This window comes from Ostrea edulis, chromosome 1 (genome assembly GCF_947568905.1).
Source record: "Ostrea edulis chromosome 1, xbOstEdul1.1, whole genome shotgun sequence".
NCBI classification, from domain to species: Eukaryota; Metazoa; Mollusca; class Bivalvia; order Ostreida; family Ostreidae; genus Ostrea; species Ostrea edulis.
In genome coordinates this window covers 103,454,906-103,473,907 of record NC_079164.1, presented here as the reverse complement: position 1 = coordinate 103,473,907, position 19,002 = coordinate 103,454,906, and positions in this window count along the sequence as shown.

Sequence of the window (19,002 nt, the reverse complement as noted above, 5' to 3'; positions counted from 1 at the left end):
ACTCTCATAACAAATGTGGGTACCTAATTAATTAATACATGCAAGCGGCCTACGCCAGCTGACAATTGTAAAGAAACAAAAATAAGTGCGATTTGGGGAGTTCATTACACCGTTATAATGCAATAACATTTATATTTTTACTGTTTTTTAAATAAGAATTAAATTATCATAAATCTGCAGGATAATGTCAGTCCTAGTGCACAGACATATAAATCAGAAACCCAAAAATGCATACTACACACAAGACAAGGACTGCGGTACTGTAAATGATATTCCATGATGTGGTATTAGGTTTTCGCAGTGAACGCGCTCTTACAAACGAAACGCATTGGTTAGACAGATGGAATGACAGTGTGACATTTGCAATCGTGGATGACCGAATTTTTGTGGCATCCCTCCTAAAGTTGACACGCCACAAGGACAACACAGTACAGTTCAGATCCATAATTTATCTGTTAGAGACGACAACTAAACTTGAGATTCATCGGAAAATTGATCACGAACAAATCGGATCATAATTTGATACACAATTTCGCGGCGAGAAGGTTTTGCTGCATTGAATAGTGCTATCAATCACCCAATTATCTTTAAAGGGGTCGTCCAAAGACTGCAAGAAATAAGATAATATAATCAAATAATACTTTTATCAATGTGTTACCAGTAAATGCACTTGTATATACACGTATATTGGCGGCTTATGTTCCATATATTGAAGTGAACTGGTGCAAATAAACACAATTCCGTACAATTAATTACGCCTTTAATTAAGGTAGGGCTTGAGCTATTCATGTTCAAGCAAATGGCTACTCAGTGCGTTTTATTTCCCCCTAGAAATGAATGCATCTGTACTGAAAGTCTCTTTTTCTACATTATATACTGGGGATAATGGAACTCGCACCTGTCCACGGGGGAACATAGGTGTAAATAAAACGTGATATGACATTTATGTCAGTTTTTTCATCTTATTTATGACACATTTATACTCTCCTAAATAATTTTAGAGTTGGCTAGGTAGAAAATTGAAATGTATGTCTTAATTTTAGCATTTTACGGTATGTTTTGACCTACTCCACATTTTTGTACTCTTGCTGAGTTAATTTCACATCGATCTCTCTTTTTTGTCGGTGCATACAGGATTTTTGTCATTTCTTTTATGTAAATATAGTAAATACATCTCTAATATAAAAGCAATGCCCTAATCTAAAATAATATAAAATTATCAGCATTCATGAGCAATATAGAAATGGTATTTCTAATTACTTTAGAATAATTTGCAGCAATTTACAGCAGTGGTGGATCTAGATAAGGTTACAGGAGGTGCAACCACCCCTCTTTCGATGAAAATATTTAATCACAAAAAGTGTCGAAATGAGTGGAATATGTATCATTCTGAGTTACACATCCTCTTTGATTTTCTTCTGGATCCACCCATGTACATCATATGCAAATAATAAATTGCAAGAGAAAAATGTACGTTGCTTGATTGTTGTTGTCATTGGAATTTGTGTCTGGAACCATGGACCAAATGAAAATATACTGGTACCTGTTGAGACTCTTCCGTCATATTGGTGCATGAGAACCAGATTTTGAAAGCTTTGTCCCGATTAAAATATCTGCAAAAGTGACAGCATCACCCTATTCCGTCGACAAAGAGATACCGACGATAAGTGTTAAAAAATATTTTTATTTCATGCATTGGAAGTTAATTTCAGTACAAACCCATCACTGAATTCAGGCATAGAAACTACAAACTCCTATGTAATAAAACAAATACCAAAATATCCTAGGTATAGGAGATGGGGTATAGTTTTTATTACACAACCATCGTCTGTAATACAGATGCCGATCATGTGCATTCTTTTGTTTAAATGAAAACAATAGAATCAATTAAACTGGGTTGCAGTTTGATGTATGGAAACCTTGCATTACACATATCTTCCATCAATTTGATGAATATTTTCTAGAAGGTAAACACTGCAGGTAAATAAAAGGACCTCGTAACACTTGCAAATTGGAAAAGGGTCGACGACATCTGAATATGCAGGTCAAGAGGTGCATGTACTTTAATAGTCAGCTACTTTATGCCCCGTTGTAACAATTCCTCCGCCTATTCTCAAGGACTTTATGCTTTACGAACACTAATTTCTCATCCCTCATGTACTTCTGTCCCGGAATGCAACAGACTTCAGCAATGTCAGGACCATGTCTCAATGTTGTGTCTGTAGATGTTTTTGCAATTGACTGCATTGCACAATAAGTATGAGCACAACTGTTATCGGTTAGCACAATTATGAAACATGAATGAAAAGAGATGTCGCCGTAGAACCTGTATATCAGCATAATTTAAGAAACATCGCTTACTCTCTACAATGTATTACTGCAAACATCATTGTTTTATGTAAATGCATTACACTTTACATGTCTGCTAATGTGTTATAAACCAAGTTGAAAATATTTTTAATTGTACGAAAGTCCACGTGTAAATAGGACTGCACTATCTCTGTATGGTGGTTAAAGGCCTAGAGTCACGAACTAACAAAAACGGCCCTGTTTCTGGATTTAACAATTTTTTTCACGTGAAAGGTAATAATTTACACTTCCAATAGCACTTACATTTTTGCTTTTATCTCAACTCGTTTTCTTCTAGAGTCTTTTCAATGTACCATTGTTTAATATAAATTGACGTCAAGACGGCATGCATCACTATGCCATTAAATGGCAAGAAAAACGAGAAACAGAGTTGCCATATTTCAAGAAATTTTAAATATTACATGTTGCGTGGACCCTGAAGTCCAAGCAGAAAATATATAAACTAGGTTAAATCGGATGCTATGGGGTGGGGGATGGGGGGTCAACTTGCGCATGCAGCATGCACAAGTGTCCGTTTTCACTAGGGCCTATGGAACATCACTTGACCCAATCGGAACCCCTTGTCCCTTACTCCGTAAAAGGTTCAAATCAAATACAAGGATGACTATATATTCCGAGGTTAAAGGTTAAACTTACAAATATTTCATACCCATTGGGCCTATATATATCATTACAGCTTTAGCAATAAGAATCAAATATTTTCATGTTTCTAGTTAAATAAAAAACTTTTTTTTGATATAGCCATTTTGAACTTTCGGGTTTATTTATCAAAGAAACACATACAAAAGCATAGTGTACAAAAAGTATTTACAGCATAATCTAATCTCATTTAAGAAATTCGCTCTTAAACCAGTGGCCATGTTCAAGATGCTTTCTTAAGATTCCTCTTAAGATATGTTCTAAGATGTATTTTAGACGTCACCACATCTTGTAACCACTCTTACTACAGGGTGTAAACCATCGGGATGCGAGACGTATATTAAGACGTCTTAAATGGAGTCATTCCATGAAAAAATAAAGATGACGAACAATGATTAATCTCATAAGAAGGTGTTGCACGTCTCATGTTAATTTCCCTAAAGGTGTTGCATGAAAGATCGATAAAATTAAGTTATTCAAACATATGATAAAACCAATTCGAACGTATGTCTTCTTTTTTTTTTTTTAGGTTCATACAACATTTATTCACATTATGACAGTCAGGGTTTTAACATCATGCCGTTACAAACCCACCTGACTAGGGGGTACAGGGTATTTTATCTACCATTTACTCACACATCCACTCCAATAGGCATTCATTCAAAGATAGGAAAAAAGGAAGAGAATTAGAAAGGAATGAAATTACTCTGGCGAACGTATGTCTTGATTCAAACATTTTTGAAAATAAGTTTAAAAGACGTGTATTGACAAAAATTAGCCAAACTATTTCGAGTTTAAACCAAGCAATAAGCGATTTATATGATTTTTAGCGTTAAAATGGAGGGGTGTCCCCGAATTTCAGAAAAACTGCCTCCGTGAAACAAAATAAATTTAGAATTAACATGTTCTTCAAGTTTTTCTTTAAAAAAAAAAACAACTTGTCGCTTTGAAATTTTGTTCACGAGGGCATTTTTTTGGTAAATTTCAAAAAATCGAAACGACTTCACTGATATTATTTTCAACTTCACATGTACGTTAATTTTCCTTAGTAGTATACGTTCTACTGCGTGATTCCATGGGTAAGGTCGTCAACTTTTATATGTGAAGATGTTTTCTTTTTTAAAACGACCGGGTTCGAATCCCTCACGAACACAATTTTTTTCATATTGTGTTTTCCTTCTAGAGTTTTTTCTTAATTGAAACACGTTTCTAGTTTTTATAAATGTTTCATGTCTAATCTCTGTTTATTAAAATGTGCCGAGTTTGAAATAAGCTTCCAACATGGATTCTGTTTAATTTGTGAAAAGGACTCGCAACAAACACGCCGAATACAGCATGCAATGCCTGTGTTTTAACAGTCAAGGCTGCTAACGAGAACTTGTATGTTTTTCTGAGTGAAAGGTGTTGACAAAGGCACGGTGCCTTTTACGAAAAACCATTGTGAACTTTTCAAAGCTTTGAAAGAAAAAATTTAAGGCCAAACAAGGTAAATAACCGTTAAACAGTTTTAGTGGAGACTGGAGAAGATGATATGTATTCCAGTAACAAACTGCTATGGTGAATCAGTTTTTACAGGTGCATGTACTTCGAATTATGTTGAACTTTATTAATGCGCATTAAACTTCCCATATTTTGTTTTCTGATCAGAGTCATGTACAGTTGCCAACTGTTGGTAGTAGAAAATACATTATGTAATACATACGAGTATAAGAACTTGTAGACTGTAGTAGTGTAGAATATTAAATATTTGATACACTCGTAACATGTAACCGTATACAATGTATCTGATACTCAGAAGAAGAAAAAAGACAATCTAATTTTCACGATTTCAAAAATTATGTTTAGACTACATGTATAATGTATTGACACATAAAATGTATTAGTGTTATCCTTACTATTGGGGAATCGTACAGGTATTTAAATGGCAAATACGCAATAAGAGTATAAATAGGGATAAAGGTCGGTTCTACGTCACAGTGCTGGCACGGAGCTCTGATTAGGGAAAGTTCCCGCTTCGGTGCAACACCCTCTTTCTATAAATAATACAAAATTAAGAGCAGGGCAAACACGAACCCCTGGACACACCAGAGGTGGGATCAGGTACCTAGGATGAGTAAGCATCCCCTGTTGACCGACCACACCCGCCGTGAGCCCTACATCTTTATCAGGTAAACGGAGTACTAGTAATCTGTAGCCAAAATCAGTATCTAAAGAACAGCCTACCTTTTAGTATGAAACACGACAGACAGCATTCGACTTGATGACAGGTTGTATTTGTAAATTAGATGATTATAATGTCCATAGTGTTTGCAAAATGTTGACGTTAAACCAGACTGTTGAAATTGCTGTAACATCAATTTATACCTACCTTGATTTAAAACCTGATCATACGCAGAACATGCTCATGCGTATTACTTGAGGTTGATTGTATATTGTTTAACGTCCATCTGGAGAGAATTTTTCACTGAAATGAAGATGCCACCATTGCCGGTGAAGGGCTGCAAAATTTAGACCTATGCCCGGCGCTTATTGCCTTTGCGCAGGAAGGGTTCTTTATCGTGCCACATCTGCTGTGACACGGGGCCTCGGTTTTCGTGAACTCATCCGAAGGACCGCCCCATTTAGTGGGTGTTGATAAAACGCGGACGGGAAACGGAACGGAAAATATTGTATGCAATAATCTTATGAGGCGGTCAGCATTTTGCAAAATAAAAGGTTTATCATGAACAAGGGAAGCAGAAATTACAGAGAGCGGAAAGTCATGCACAGAATCCACCGTTTCATATATTTCGTACTAATGCATATGTATTATAAAATCATTAACTTACAAAATATTAATAAAAAACAAGAAAAAAAAGAATATTCATACTAAAAAATACTTCAATTTTAAATTTTTGAAAATCCAATGAATAAAGCCCTCCCCCCCCCCCCCCCCTCCCGAAAACAATATTGTAAAAGATAAAATAATTTTTCAACAATGTTCCCAAAACATATATATAAAAAGTTCGCCTCATATTTGATGAATTTATGTCAAAGTTTGTACATTTACCGATATTCAGCGGATTAATGTTGAACCCGAAGAGATACAACGGGAAAGAAAGACTGAAACAGAACCAATGAAAACTAAGGTGAAGTTTACGATCCATAGTATGAGGAATTAACAGATACGAAATAGCTAAAAGACTATCAGACAATTTATGCTTGAATGAAATCAAAAGGTCATCTCATTATTAATCTGAATGTTAAGATACACGTATTTAGTTTAGAAATAAACTGCTAGAAGTCCTCCCTATTTAGAATTGGAGTGTTGTAATCACAAAGTCTCTGTTAGTTAAAAAATAATATATAAAATACAAGGTGTTTAACTTGTTGACTTACTAAGATCATGAATTGTCGTTGTTATATATACCCCACTCCCTGTTGTAAGTACACACATACACTGTATTATGTGTAAATTTACATGTAAATATGCGTTAATGACGTTTTGCCACGGGGGGAGGAGGGGGGGGGTGTTATAAAGTACGTGTGTTCTTTCCATTATCTACCCATAGTTGTCGCTGCTCGCTAACACATCTGTCAATGCCGACATTTCACAATTTTTGTAAAACGCTTTGTAAATTCTTATACAAATATTTAACTTCGTTTAGTCAATTTATGATGCAGAATTTTAAGATAAAATTGTTTTACCGCTTGTAAACAAATTCTTAAAATTTTGATTATAATCATAATAAAGTATTTTCTTCCGATTTTTTTTGGGGTGTTATCTTAGCTACATTAATCATTCTAATTCTTAAATTCTGTTCCGTCTTCAGTTCAGTTTTCCGTTCCGCGTTTTAGCAACACCCACATTTCGTCGCCTCTCACGACAAGCAAGGGGTACTGAGAACATATTCTAACCCGGATCCTCACGGGATGAATCACTTAAGAGATATAAACATCATATGCATGTGATAATGGTACTATATGTAATATTGCTACATAAATACTGGAAAGTTGTCGATGGAAAAGATGAAGTAACCCCATTTATAAAAAAGTTGAGTTGTTAGTTTCCCGTTAACATCTCTGTTCAATAAAATATCTAAGTACGAAGCAGATGTGGAAGACTCTGTGGTGTCTTTTATTTCGATATCACTGGGATATATTGAATCGATATGTGAGTGGAAAAGGAATAAGATGTGAAGTAAGATTGGTGTGAGACATATCTTAGTCCTAGGATAGCTTCATGAATATGCCCACTAAAAGCTAAACATAAATATTTTCCTAGATTAAACAATTATCTAATGATTTCTGTATTGAATAATATACAAGGTATGATAAGATCCCGATGAGATCCTCATTTTTATTGAGATTTTAAAATGAATTTAAAACCGTGAAACCTTGTAAATACCTGATTCAAGATTATGTCGTAATAAAAAATGCATATTTATGAGTGTAAATGGCTAAATTGGAAAAACTTTAGGGTTTCAGAGGAAAACGGCACACACACATTTTGCTTTGTTTCTACAAAAGTTGAAGCTGTTAGAGGTAAGGTAGGCTATATTTTCTGAAGTAACATTTGCTTCAAATTTTGTCAATTCTTGGAACCGCAGCTCAGTGGTAGAGTGTTCACTTCGTAACCGGGAGGTCGTGAGTCATGGCCGCCGTAAACATAGGTAGTGGTTGCTCTTCACCAAACCCTCGGTATTCAGAAGTCTTTTGGATATGACCTTAATAACGGAGGTCCCATGTAGCGGCAGGCGTTGGCACGTAAAAGAACCCTTACTGCTACAGCCGTAAGTGCTAAACATAGGTCTAAATGTGTGGTACTTCATCTATAATTGGTGACGTCTCAATATGACTGAAAAATTCTCAACGGGACGTAAAACAAAGAAACAAAAGTTAGTTATTGGAAAAAAATGATAAAATTGGGAATTTTATTAACTTTGTGACTTTCCTCTGATACTCACCTGGGTTACTAAATAATGATCTACAGTTTTCTTCATGATGACTTCTTAAAATGAGCCAAATATGATTCTTATCCAACCTTATTTCTCTTTTATCTCGCACAGATACATATATTGGACATTTTAAGAAGGAATGCTACATCAGAGAAATTTTATATGGGTGAAAAGTGGATGCTATGTACAATAATATTTTCAAATTGAAAACTTTCAAAATTTCTTTATTTGGTTAAAAAATGCAGTTTTAGTAGACGTAATCTGAAAATAATTTAAAACCCCTGCTGGATTGACTCGAACCTTCGAGCTACGGGTTAGCAGTCGACACGCTAAGCTACTCAACTTGGCAATGAATTGTAAAACGAATAGACACATATTGCTGATATTTATCTTTTCATTCATGTTTTTAACGGAAGTCAGCCATTATGACGATGTAGTATATTTCTTTAATGCAAAACGAAACTTGTCTTCTGTGTCTAAATTTTATTAGATATCTCGTAACTCTCGGTTTATTCCTTTGATATATTTAGTATACGTTAAATGTGAACCTCATTGACTTCTCTATCAATGAAAAGATGAAGATAACGAACAGTGATCAATATCATAACTCCTATAAGGAATACAAAATAGAGAGTTGGGCAAACACGGACCCTTGGATATACCAGAGGTGGGATCAAGTGCCTAGGAGGAGTAAACATACCTTGTCGACCGGTCATATTCCGTGAGCCTTATATCTTGATTGGGTAAACGGAATAATCCGTAGTCAGAGTTCGTGTGCCAAGAACGGCCTGACAATTGGTATGAAACACGTCAGACAGCATTTGACCCAATGACATTCCAAGTAAGCATGGAGCTCCGTACTTGACGCTTTACGTCAGTTTAAGTTAGTATTATTGATTTGCACTATTTTGCATCAAAATTTCTTACAGTTATACAGAAGAAAATGAATAAATAGATGAATGAAATGTAATAAGATGAAATCATTTTAGCATAAATTGATTGTGAACGGTCTATTTAAGTTTATCACACTAAAAAAAGATCCTTTCTGCCCCCTCCCCACCACCTCTGAAACCACCGTGATGTTAGAACACGTGCATAACTGTTTGTATCCATAAAGACAGCACCTTTAATTTAGAGATCAACATGCAAATCGCTTTGTCTAACTTTGCGAAAGCCGTGAAATATGGTAATTTTCCAGTTTTCCATGAACGTTGTTTTAATAATCACATGGTGAATTATAGCGAGAATTGGACCCAAAATAGTAACGGTTTAGTTCAAAAGAGGAACCGGTTATACATTTCACGAGGCAAAATTATGTTAGAAAACACAGTGTAAATCATGATGAATTTGTGACAGACGACTCTGTGAATATGAATATTTGTCCCCTTTTTAAAATAGCTATGCACAAAACATATAATTTTATGAAGTAGGCGAAATAAATCATTATATTTCCATGAAAATTATAAGTTCAAATATGTTACCGGATCTCTCTTTATCCAATCATTTAAATAAAGACCAGAGGTATGTTTCCAAATATTTGAATTTCTAAGGTGTATCTAAAGGTGCTTTAGTACGGAAAGTACGGTGCAAATTTAATTACCATTATCTAATTTCATTATACTTGTTGTGAACCAGCAAACACACCAATCAGACAAAAACAAATAAAATTACATACCACTTGGACAGAATAATTATTTGCAAAGTCATTTGTTTGAGATGTCATACTTTTATCAGATTTACATGCTTTCCAGTCCTAATGCTACGTGAAGAAAACCCCGTAGTGATTTAACTGTAAACATATCGCAGTATCTGTAACAGTTTACGCCAAGTCAGATTAACACTTCACATTTAGAACCCCTTTGAATGCCAGCATTCTTCCATCACATACTTGGTCTAGTGGTCGGTCTTTCGCCTCCTCGGTGGTCTCCGTTGGTTTTCAGATTTGGAGTACATGCGCACTTTGGCATCGTTGGTATTATTATTATTATTATTTGTGTGTGTGTGTGTTCATTATACAAAACGATTTACTCTTCTGCACCTCTAGGATCCATTGTTGTAGTTGTTCGTACAATAAAGATGGGAGGGCTTTTAGCTTTTACATTTAAATGAAAACTTATGTTGCATGTAATTGTGAATCAGCCCATGCAATATTATGTGCACAGACATACTTTACTAGTATTTCATGCACACAGCTACGCTATATTATGTACATTGCATTCTGTAGTTATGCTCTATGATATATACAGATACACCTGTGGTATATTAAATTACGTTGTAACGATCTAGTTTGCCAATATAACCTATCATTAGGTCAAATGCTGTCTGACTTCTTTCATACCGATTGTTAGACCGTTCTTGGCATACTGATTTTGACTACGGATAACTCCGTTTACCTGATTAGGATATAGGGCTCACGGCAAATGTGACCGGTCGACAGGGGATGCTTACTCCTCCTAGGCACCTGATCCCACCTCTGGTGTGTCCAGGGATCTGTGTTTGCCCAACTCTCTATTTTGTATTGCTTGTAGGAAGGTGAAGATAACGAACAAGTGATCAATCTCATAACTCCTATAAGCAATACAAAATAGAGAGTTGGACAAACACGGACACCTGGACATACCAGAGGTGGGATCAGGTGCCTAGGAGAAGTTAAGCCCCTTTCACGCATTCACGAATTAGGAGCCGGTCGACGCCGGACGCAAAATTCTAGTCATCCGGGGGTGATCCGACGTCTTTGGGTTCTGTGACGTCGTAATGCCGGTGTCAACACGGTCTTATAACGATGAAGACACGGAAAATGCCGGTTTCTCTACGGATAAGCACGGTAGATATGTCCTGAGAAAAAATCCCGGTCGGTGCTGACATGATCACGGAGCGTACGGAAGATCACGGTTTCTGCTGGTCCACCCACGGTTGTTTCACGGAGATACACGGATTATCACGGTCTTTCTTTCCTGTGTTTATCGTGGCTGTTCGTGTAGTTACCGGAAACAATCCGTGTACAGACCGTAGACATCCATGCTCTTCAGCAGAAAAGTTTCGTACACGGATGACCCCGGACTTTACACGAATACTTCCGTGGTTACACGGACTTCTCGGTTGATACACGGTACCTACACGGATCAATACGGAGGATTTTCTTCCGGGACGATCCGGTGTAAAAATTAAACATGTTTAAATTTTGTCACGGTTTGCTTTGGCCAAGCCGGATTGTCCCGGACGACGCCGATTGCATACACGGTTTGTACACAGTGATAACGGATTGTCACGGACCATCACGGATTGACAATTCGAGATAATCCGGCGTCTCATCCGTGAATGTGTGAAAATGGCTTAAGCATTCCTTGTCGACCGGTCACATCCGTCGGGAGCCATATATCCTGATTAGGTAAACGGAGTTAACCGTAGTCAAAATCAGTGTGCCAAGAACGACCTAACAATCGGTATGAAACACGTCAGACAGCATTTGACCCAATGATAGGTTGTATTGACGAACTAGATCGTTATAACGACCATATAATTTGCGAAATGCTGACTACAATCGAGACTGTTGAAACCCCTGTACCATCAACTTATTTGTCAGTAGCTTGCCTCAATTTAAAAACTGACCATACGCAGAACAAACTCTTGCGCATCGAATCAGTTGAGAGATATAAACACCATATACAGGTGATAATGGAATATTGCTACATAAATGTGGGAAGTTGACGATGGAGAAGCTGAAATCATCCCGTTTGTCATACAGTTGAGTTGTTAGTTTGCTGTTAATGTCTACTTTCAATAAAATATCTAAGTATGAAGCAGAAGTGGACGACTCACTGGTGTCTTTTATTTCTAGCTCACAGGGATATATCGAATCGATATATGAATGAAAGTTATTACTGTTAGTAGACAAAACGTCGTCGATATATCTAAATGTCGAATTGAAGGCCACGGCAAGAGATTTTTTCTTCTCACGTAGAAGTTTTTGAATAAATTGTTCATCATATGAATATAGAACATGTTAGCTAACAAAGGAGCACAATTCATGTCCATTGGAATCCCAACACTGTAGGAAGACCTATCACCAAAGACCACGAAGATATTATCAATGAGGAACTCTAGCATATTTTTATTTCAACTTGAGAGTTATGAGATTGATCGCTCCATTTTATTCTGTAGTGTTGCTCTATCTGTACACAGATACACATGTGCTCTATTCTATGTGGACATATATATGTTGCATGTATACTAGTATTACATGATGACAGCTAACTATATTCCACTTTCACAGGTACATGAATGTTACATTACCTGTACACGCAGCTGTTTTGCTATGTTGTATCTACAGAGCTATGAGATTAGATAGATAGATAGATAGATAGCATACAAAGGTAGATCATTAAAAGGAAAATACATGTAACCATATGCTAGTATTTAAATTAAATGAATGTTATGCTTTTTCTAATAACTTTGATGACTTCCCGTGGGGATCCAGGTTAGAATAGGTCCTAAGTACCTCCTGCTGAACTAATGGAGCGGTCCTTCGGATGAGACCGCAACAAATTGAGGTCCCGTGTCACAGCCGGTGTAGTACGATGAAGATCCCTGCTCAAAATGTTGCAGACCTTCACCGACAATGGTGACCTCGCCGTATGAGTGAAAAATTCTCGAGAGGGACGTTAAATAATATACAATCAACTAATACTTTAGTAATCAGTTCGATATTAGTAGATTCAGACCTACCTGGAATTTAATATTTGCATATCCCTTCAATTTCATAATTGCTCCCAACTACGGGTTCGAGATCCGATTTAAATATAGATAATGATTGTTCGTCACCAAGCGTCAGAGCATAAAAGATTGCTTTTATTCCATAAATGTGACTTTTAAAAACGGAATAAATAACATGATTAGTTAATATGTGTAAAAATATAAAAGTATTAGTAACTATTTATAGCCCGTGTGCCGACTATATATAATTATACATCTTTATACATATAACCATGATAAGATATTATTAAGTCCGCAGGTCGAATAACATGATTATGCCGAGATTACCTTTAAAACGGATGTCCCGTGGCACGCTAAAGAACCCATACTTTTCAATGGCCGTAAGCGCCGAGCATAGGCCTAAAATTGAAGTCCTTGGTGATGTCTCCATATGAGTGAAAAATTCTCGAGAGGGACGTTAAGCAAGAAAGATACAATCAACAACCCACGTCACATGACAAAGAACCCTCACGACTACGGCCCTGAGCGCCAGGCATTGGTCTAAATTTCAGTTGGTGACGTTGCTATGTGAGAAAAAAAAATTCTCGAATAAGACAGCAATCAAACGAATTTCTAAATACAATGGTTTTGCATATCTGTTAGTCATGTCCGCTTGCATTGTCGTGAAGAATATCTAGTTCAATTTAATTTTGTTTTGTATTTAGTGAATATTTAATGATGGTGTGGAATTTGTTTGAAGATTGGGATAGGATTTATGTTTTATTTCCACGAAAATATAAAAAGAGTCATGTCCATGCCATATTAAGACACAGAGCATTTGAACTTTTTTGATAACAAATTCTTACAACTCTCTGACAGGGGCGTTGGCAAGTATTTGACATTGGGGAGGCGAAAAGAGGGGGTCTAACTATCGTCTTTTGACTTAAACTCAGATTTCCACCCGAATCTTCATATTTTTCCCCATTCTGCCAATGTCTTAAAAACACTACCTAACAAAAAAAAAAGTTGTAATACTTATAAGCCAGATCCTTTGCTAGAAGACAAGAGAAGATTAAAAAAATTATTATTTTTACATATATCGTGTTTAGATTGATTGTATGTTGTTTAACGTCCCTCTCGAGAATTTTTCACTCAGATGGAGACGTAACCATTGCCGATGAAGAACTGCAAGGTTTAGGACTATGCTCAGCGCTTATGGCCATGAACAGGGAGGGATCTTTATTTTGCCATATCTGCTGTGACACGGGCCCTCGGTTTTTGCGTTCTCATCCGTAGGACCGCCCCATTTAGTCGCCTCTTACGATAAGCAAGGGGTACTGAGAACCTATTCTAACCCGGATCCCCACGGGATTCGCGTTTAGTGTAATTATTGTATATGAACTGGTGTTTTCGATACATGTACAATTTAATACATTAAGATTTGCTTCCTTTTTAAATATCAGAGAGTGGATGAAAATATAATGTTTTGATATTAATAGTTACCTCATCATACTGTAACCATGCGTGTAGTTTAAAGCAAGAGGGGATGAAAGAATGCAGTTCTGAATTCTTCTTGCCAAAACAACGCTTAGGAAATTTAAAATGAACAGGTTGATTAATTCTTGTTAATCCCTTAATAATTTTGTAATGCATGAATATGTGTGACAAAGGTAAACATAAATCTCCACTACCTATTTTAGACAGTCATTTTAACTAATTTTCAGTATTTTCCTTTAGGCTAATTTAGCCTATATGGTCATGCCTTGTAATATTTTTCGATAAGTAATGACTTACAACGTTGAATCATCAAAACTTTCAAAAATCGATCGACCAATTATAATCAGCCAATGAACGATAAGTGGCAAACCCCCTCTTACAGCAATAAAGCATTTAAGGCAAAGTCCGACAAAAAATATCCACGTCTTTTCCCCCCACACCTTCCTTCGAAAATGAAAAAAAAACCCACCTCAGTGTAAATCCTTTCTACTGACAGCTAGTACACCCTTAGACGGCACAAAACATCCTAATACAGTGTTATTTACAAGCCGTTAATGTGATACATGGCTTTTTTACCCATTAAATTTAATATGTTTATGAAATGTCTATCAACTGTTTTCAAACTAGAGAAGAGGGATACATAAACAAAATGACCAGGGAGCTGGAATTACACCCTCTCCAGACCGGAAGAACCAGCTCACGACCCGTCATGTTATATAAGGTGGTTGAGGGGTTGGTACCGGGGCTACCACCACAAAACTTTGTAAACCAAGCAAAACCAAGATAAATTAAAATAAAAACTTTCGGAGACTGTAAACACAAACATTCTTTCAAACCAAGTTAAAAACAACAGCAAGTGTTTAGAAACAACTACAGCCAACACAAAACAATACAAATCATCATTCTTTGTGGACACCATAATGAAATGGAACCAACTTGAAGACCACCATATAGTGTGCGCTAAAACTTTCGAGTCATTCAAGACCGCCCTCGACAGCCTGTGTCAATAAGACCGACACTAGCTCTCTCACCATCGTAGAAAAGCCAGAATTGGTAGCTTCGAAGTACCCGTACAGATACAGAAACCTTCTCGCTCGAGATCGCATATGACGTCACAGATAATGGCGCGTAAAACATCCAAGTAAATATGCATATCGCAAGATTTGAATTTCATCGCATTCAAACTCGAAAACTGCACAAATTGTTTCATTTAAAACACATGTAAAGTAGTTTTAGGCTTGAAATGAATTAATTTTGCTTTAATTTTTTTTTTTTTTTTTTTTTTTTTTTTTTAGAAACATGCGATATGTCCTTTAATAACCTGTTTACTGTTTACACACGCCAGAACTTGCATGTACATCCCATTTTGTGTCTGAGTAAACAATAGCTTTCATGCTTCACCTCTCCATATTGACAATCATATACAATTTTTACAAGAAAGCGATTTTACAGGAAAATTTGAATACTTTGAAAGTATATGTGTTTATATACACCAAATAAAATGTATTTAAATTACCTATTTACGTATTTTTAACTTTTATATCCGTCGGATGGGACGTTAAGGGTGCCCCGTATCAAGGATCATAACCCCCTTGGCACACAAAACATCGTTTTCCTGATAATCTCACTGGGGGCCGTCAGGGAAACTCCTAGCCTCACAACCAAACATACATGTACTACAGTTAGTTAACCGCCGTATATGCCAAAACGGCATACAACCCTAAACAATCAATCCCTCAATCATCGCTCCATTGACCACCGATCGCCTTCATACTCGCCGCTCCAATGAGCAGTTATCGCCGTTACAAAGTTTCTAATTTTGTATTTTGTTTGAATTTTTTTGCAAAATTATTGGGGCAAATGTTCTTCTTTTACACTATTTGTGAAAATATCACTTTATTTCAGAAAAATATCACTTTTATGCATTGGTGAATAAGAAAATTTCATCAATTATTGTTTTGGTGTTTGCATGCTGTAGAATAACGGAGTGTGGGAAAGAAACATACAAAGTTATCACATTTCAATTTAAAATTGTACAACGCCTTTTAGTGATGGGATTGTTTATTTTATCAGTTAATCTTTGAGTGTAAAACAATTAATAATTCATTACATCGTACAATTGATATGATAAGAAATGTAAAAACTTTTAAAATTGTTTTCCGAATCCATGCAAATACTGTTGAAGAACTATACAATGCAGATGATTCGTTTAATAAAATTTGATAAAAAAAGGACACATTTTGTCAAAACTAGATGTTTAGAATATTTTTTGATAACTTGATGTTTCCTTGTAGATATAGATCTGCTCTTTATTCCGAGAAAAATTAAAATGACATCACGTTACTCCAGACCGTCTCTGGTCTCCGAAATACTGACAATGGTTTAAAAAATGTCATGAATTATTGAAAGCTAGCGTGTAAAATTTCCATCATAATTTTGTTATTTAATATAAAATCGAATCCAATAAGAAGTGGAGCCGTGTGACGACACATCAAAGAGATCTGAACGCGATATGACAAGTTGTATAGGGGCGGATGTGTTTCATGTCGCCGAAATTTTACAACTTCCAGAAAGCCACACCTGCCCTGCACTAGGTCCCTCATAATGACAAGCTTTTCAGTGTTTTTTCACTGTTAAATTAATTTCTTTTTAAGTATCCCTTTATAAAAAAAGTGTTCATTTCATCATTGTTCAGTGCCGGTTCAACGCTGAACTCTGCTTAAAATAGAGTCAGGGGTGTTGCTTTTACAAGAATTTCTCCTGTAGAGTACAAGAAAATGTTTATTTCTAAAAACCAAGCCCTTCTTAGCGTTAGAGGTGCGATTGTTTAAGTGTAAGAGACGACCTTCGAAGAAGAAAATGGTTTTTGGGCTAAAGTATTCTCCTGAATACCTTATCTCCAAATGATAATTAATGACGAATTCTAAACATATATTGTTTTGATTGTGGTTTTGCGTTTTTCTCTTCCCCCAACATTCATAAATAATTTAGCGCAGACCGAGATATGTGTACTCAATCAAAAAATCTGTGTATGTTTTGACAAATAATATATGTTTGAAGACTAGATTGGCATATATAGTTGTATTGTGTTATTACTTGCCATAAATCATGCGAAAACTGTTTTTGGTAATTAAAAATGTACCAAATAACCTTTCATTTTATCCAATGTAAACCCCTCTTATCCAATAAAATATACACATCCAATTGAAACGGTTTTAGTTTTGTAACATATTTTTCATCAAGCATATAATTCACATAAATCGTTAAATATTCTTGATGCCAAATGTAAACACGACCGAGTAGTTTAATATGATTAATGATTCGAGACTGTCATACTTAGGTTCTCTATCGTGCATCGCTGTGAGGCTGTACGGAAAAAAAATAATTTATTTACTAAGGCGTACATTTAATTAGATATTTGCCTTGCCATGCACCTCGAAACTTTAATCTTTTGGAGTCGGTCAGATTTCTTTGCACGATAGCATTAAAAATAAAATCGTTTCATGTGTACGTGCATGTAACTGAACCAATCGCGACTATTGGTGATATTGACCATGCAATAAAGATCGTTGTTCCAGGACTATTTGTCGAATTTGATATTATTTATCTTTATACGGTGAAATAGTCAGCCAAGGTCAAGGGATTAAAGTACATACTGTATGTGTTTGATAAAACAAGATATTCTCATGAGAAATTATTCTAAGTTAATAGATTTGTATTTTGATATGTATGGAAATGACGAAATCAATAACATTTGGTACTCCATTGCACTACAAGTAGTTCTCGAGAAATTGCCAGAAAATTATTTGTTAGGCAAAAGCATACTAGTATATTTCCAATTTGACCAGAAAATGTAAAAAACAAAAATGGTTTTTTTTATTGCTTCTTTTTTTTCTTTTACGTTCAACGAGGAGATATTCTTTTGTATGTTTTAAGGAAGAAAGAAAATTAGCATGCAAGCAAAACTACCACTATACCCATGACACCTCCATGTTAACAACGGACATGAATGGCGGTGAAAACTCAACAGCGGATTTCTGCTGTCTATTCACGGACATACTGCTTTTACGCATTGAAAATTGTTTTTAACTTACACTTCAAGACTGGAGAATTTGAAGGGAAAATATTCAAAATGGTACTGTAATTCTCTGAAATCACGACTTTCATCCGTGTAGCATATGGTGAGGTGAGGTGCACTTGACGATGTCACAAACTTGTACATTTTTTAAACCATGCGCAAATGATACATCGTATAGTTCCAAAGGAGGGTTTACTAAGTATGCCAGGGCAACACAAAACCATCGATTTTTTACTTCTCATTTAAAAGAAATGCTCTTTCATGTTTAATTCAGCAAATTGTCCCTGAAGAGAATCTGAAATAATGACACTGACCTACACATCGTGTTCGCTGTAACTCAGGTGCTGCTTTTGTGTAAATAAAAGAGAATTCTTTGCATTTGTAAATTCTTTCGTACTTCTCAATGAACGACGCTTTTACATTAATTTAGTACAAATGATCAAACGTCATACACCTGTCCTTTGGAGGCCTGGAACAATAATGACCATTTCTTCAGTTGTAATAGAAAGGAAATCCAAACGATTCCAAATTTCCGGACACGAGTTCAAGTTCAGTGCATTTCTTGTAATGATACGTTGGAAAATCTTACCCCATCTTTCATTACATAGAAGTGCATATCATGGAGTGAAATTACAAGTATCAATGTTGTACTAGAGACACTTAGGTGATGACTCGCACCTGCAGCAGAGTGAGATTAAATTGCATGTTAAAGCAAGGTTTAATATCGGGGGGGAAAAGCATAAGATCGTTTGGTGCTGAAAGATTGAAAATATTCAAAGGCTAGATACT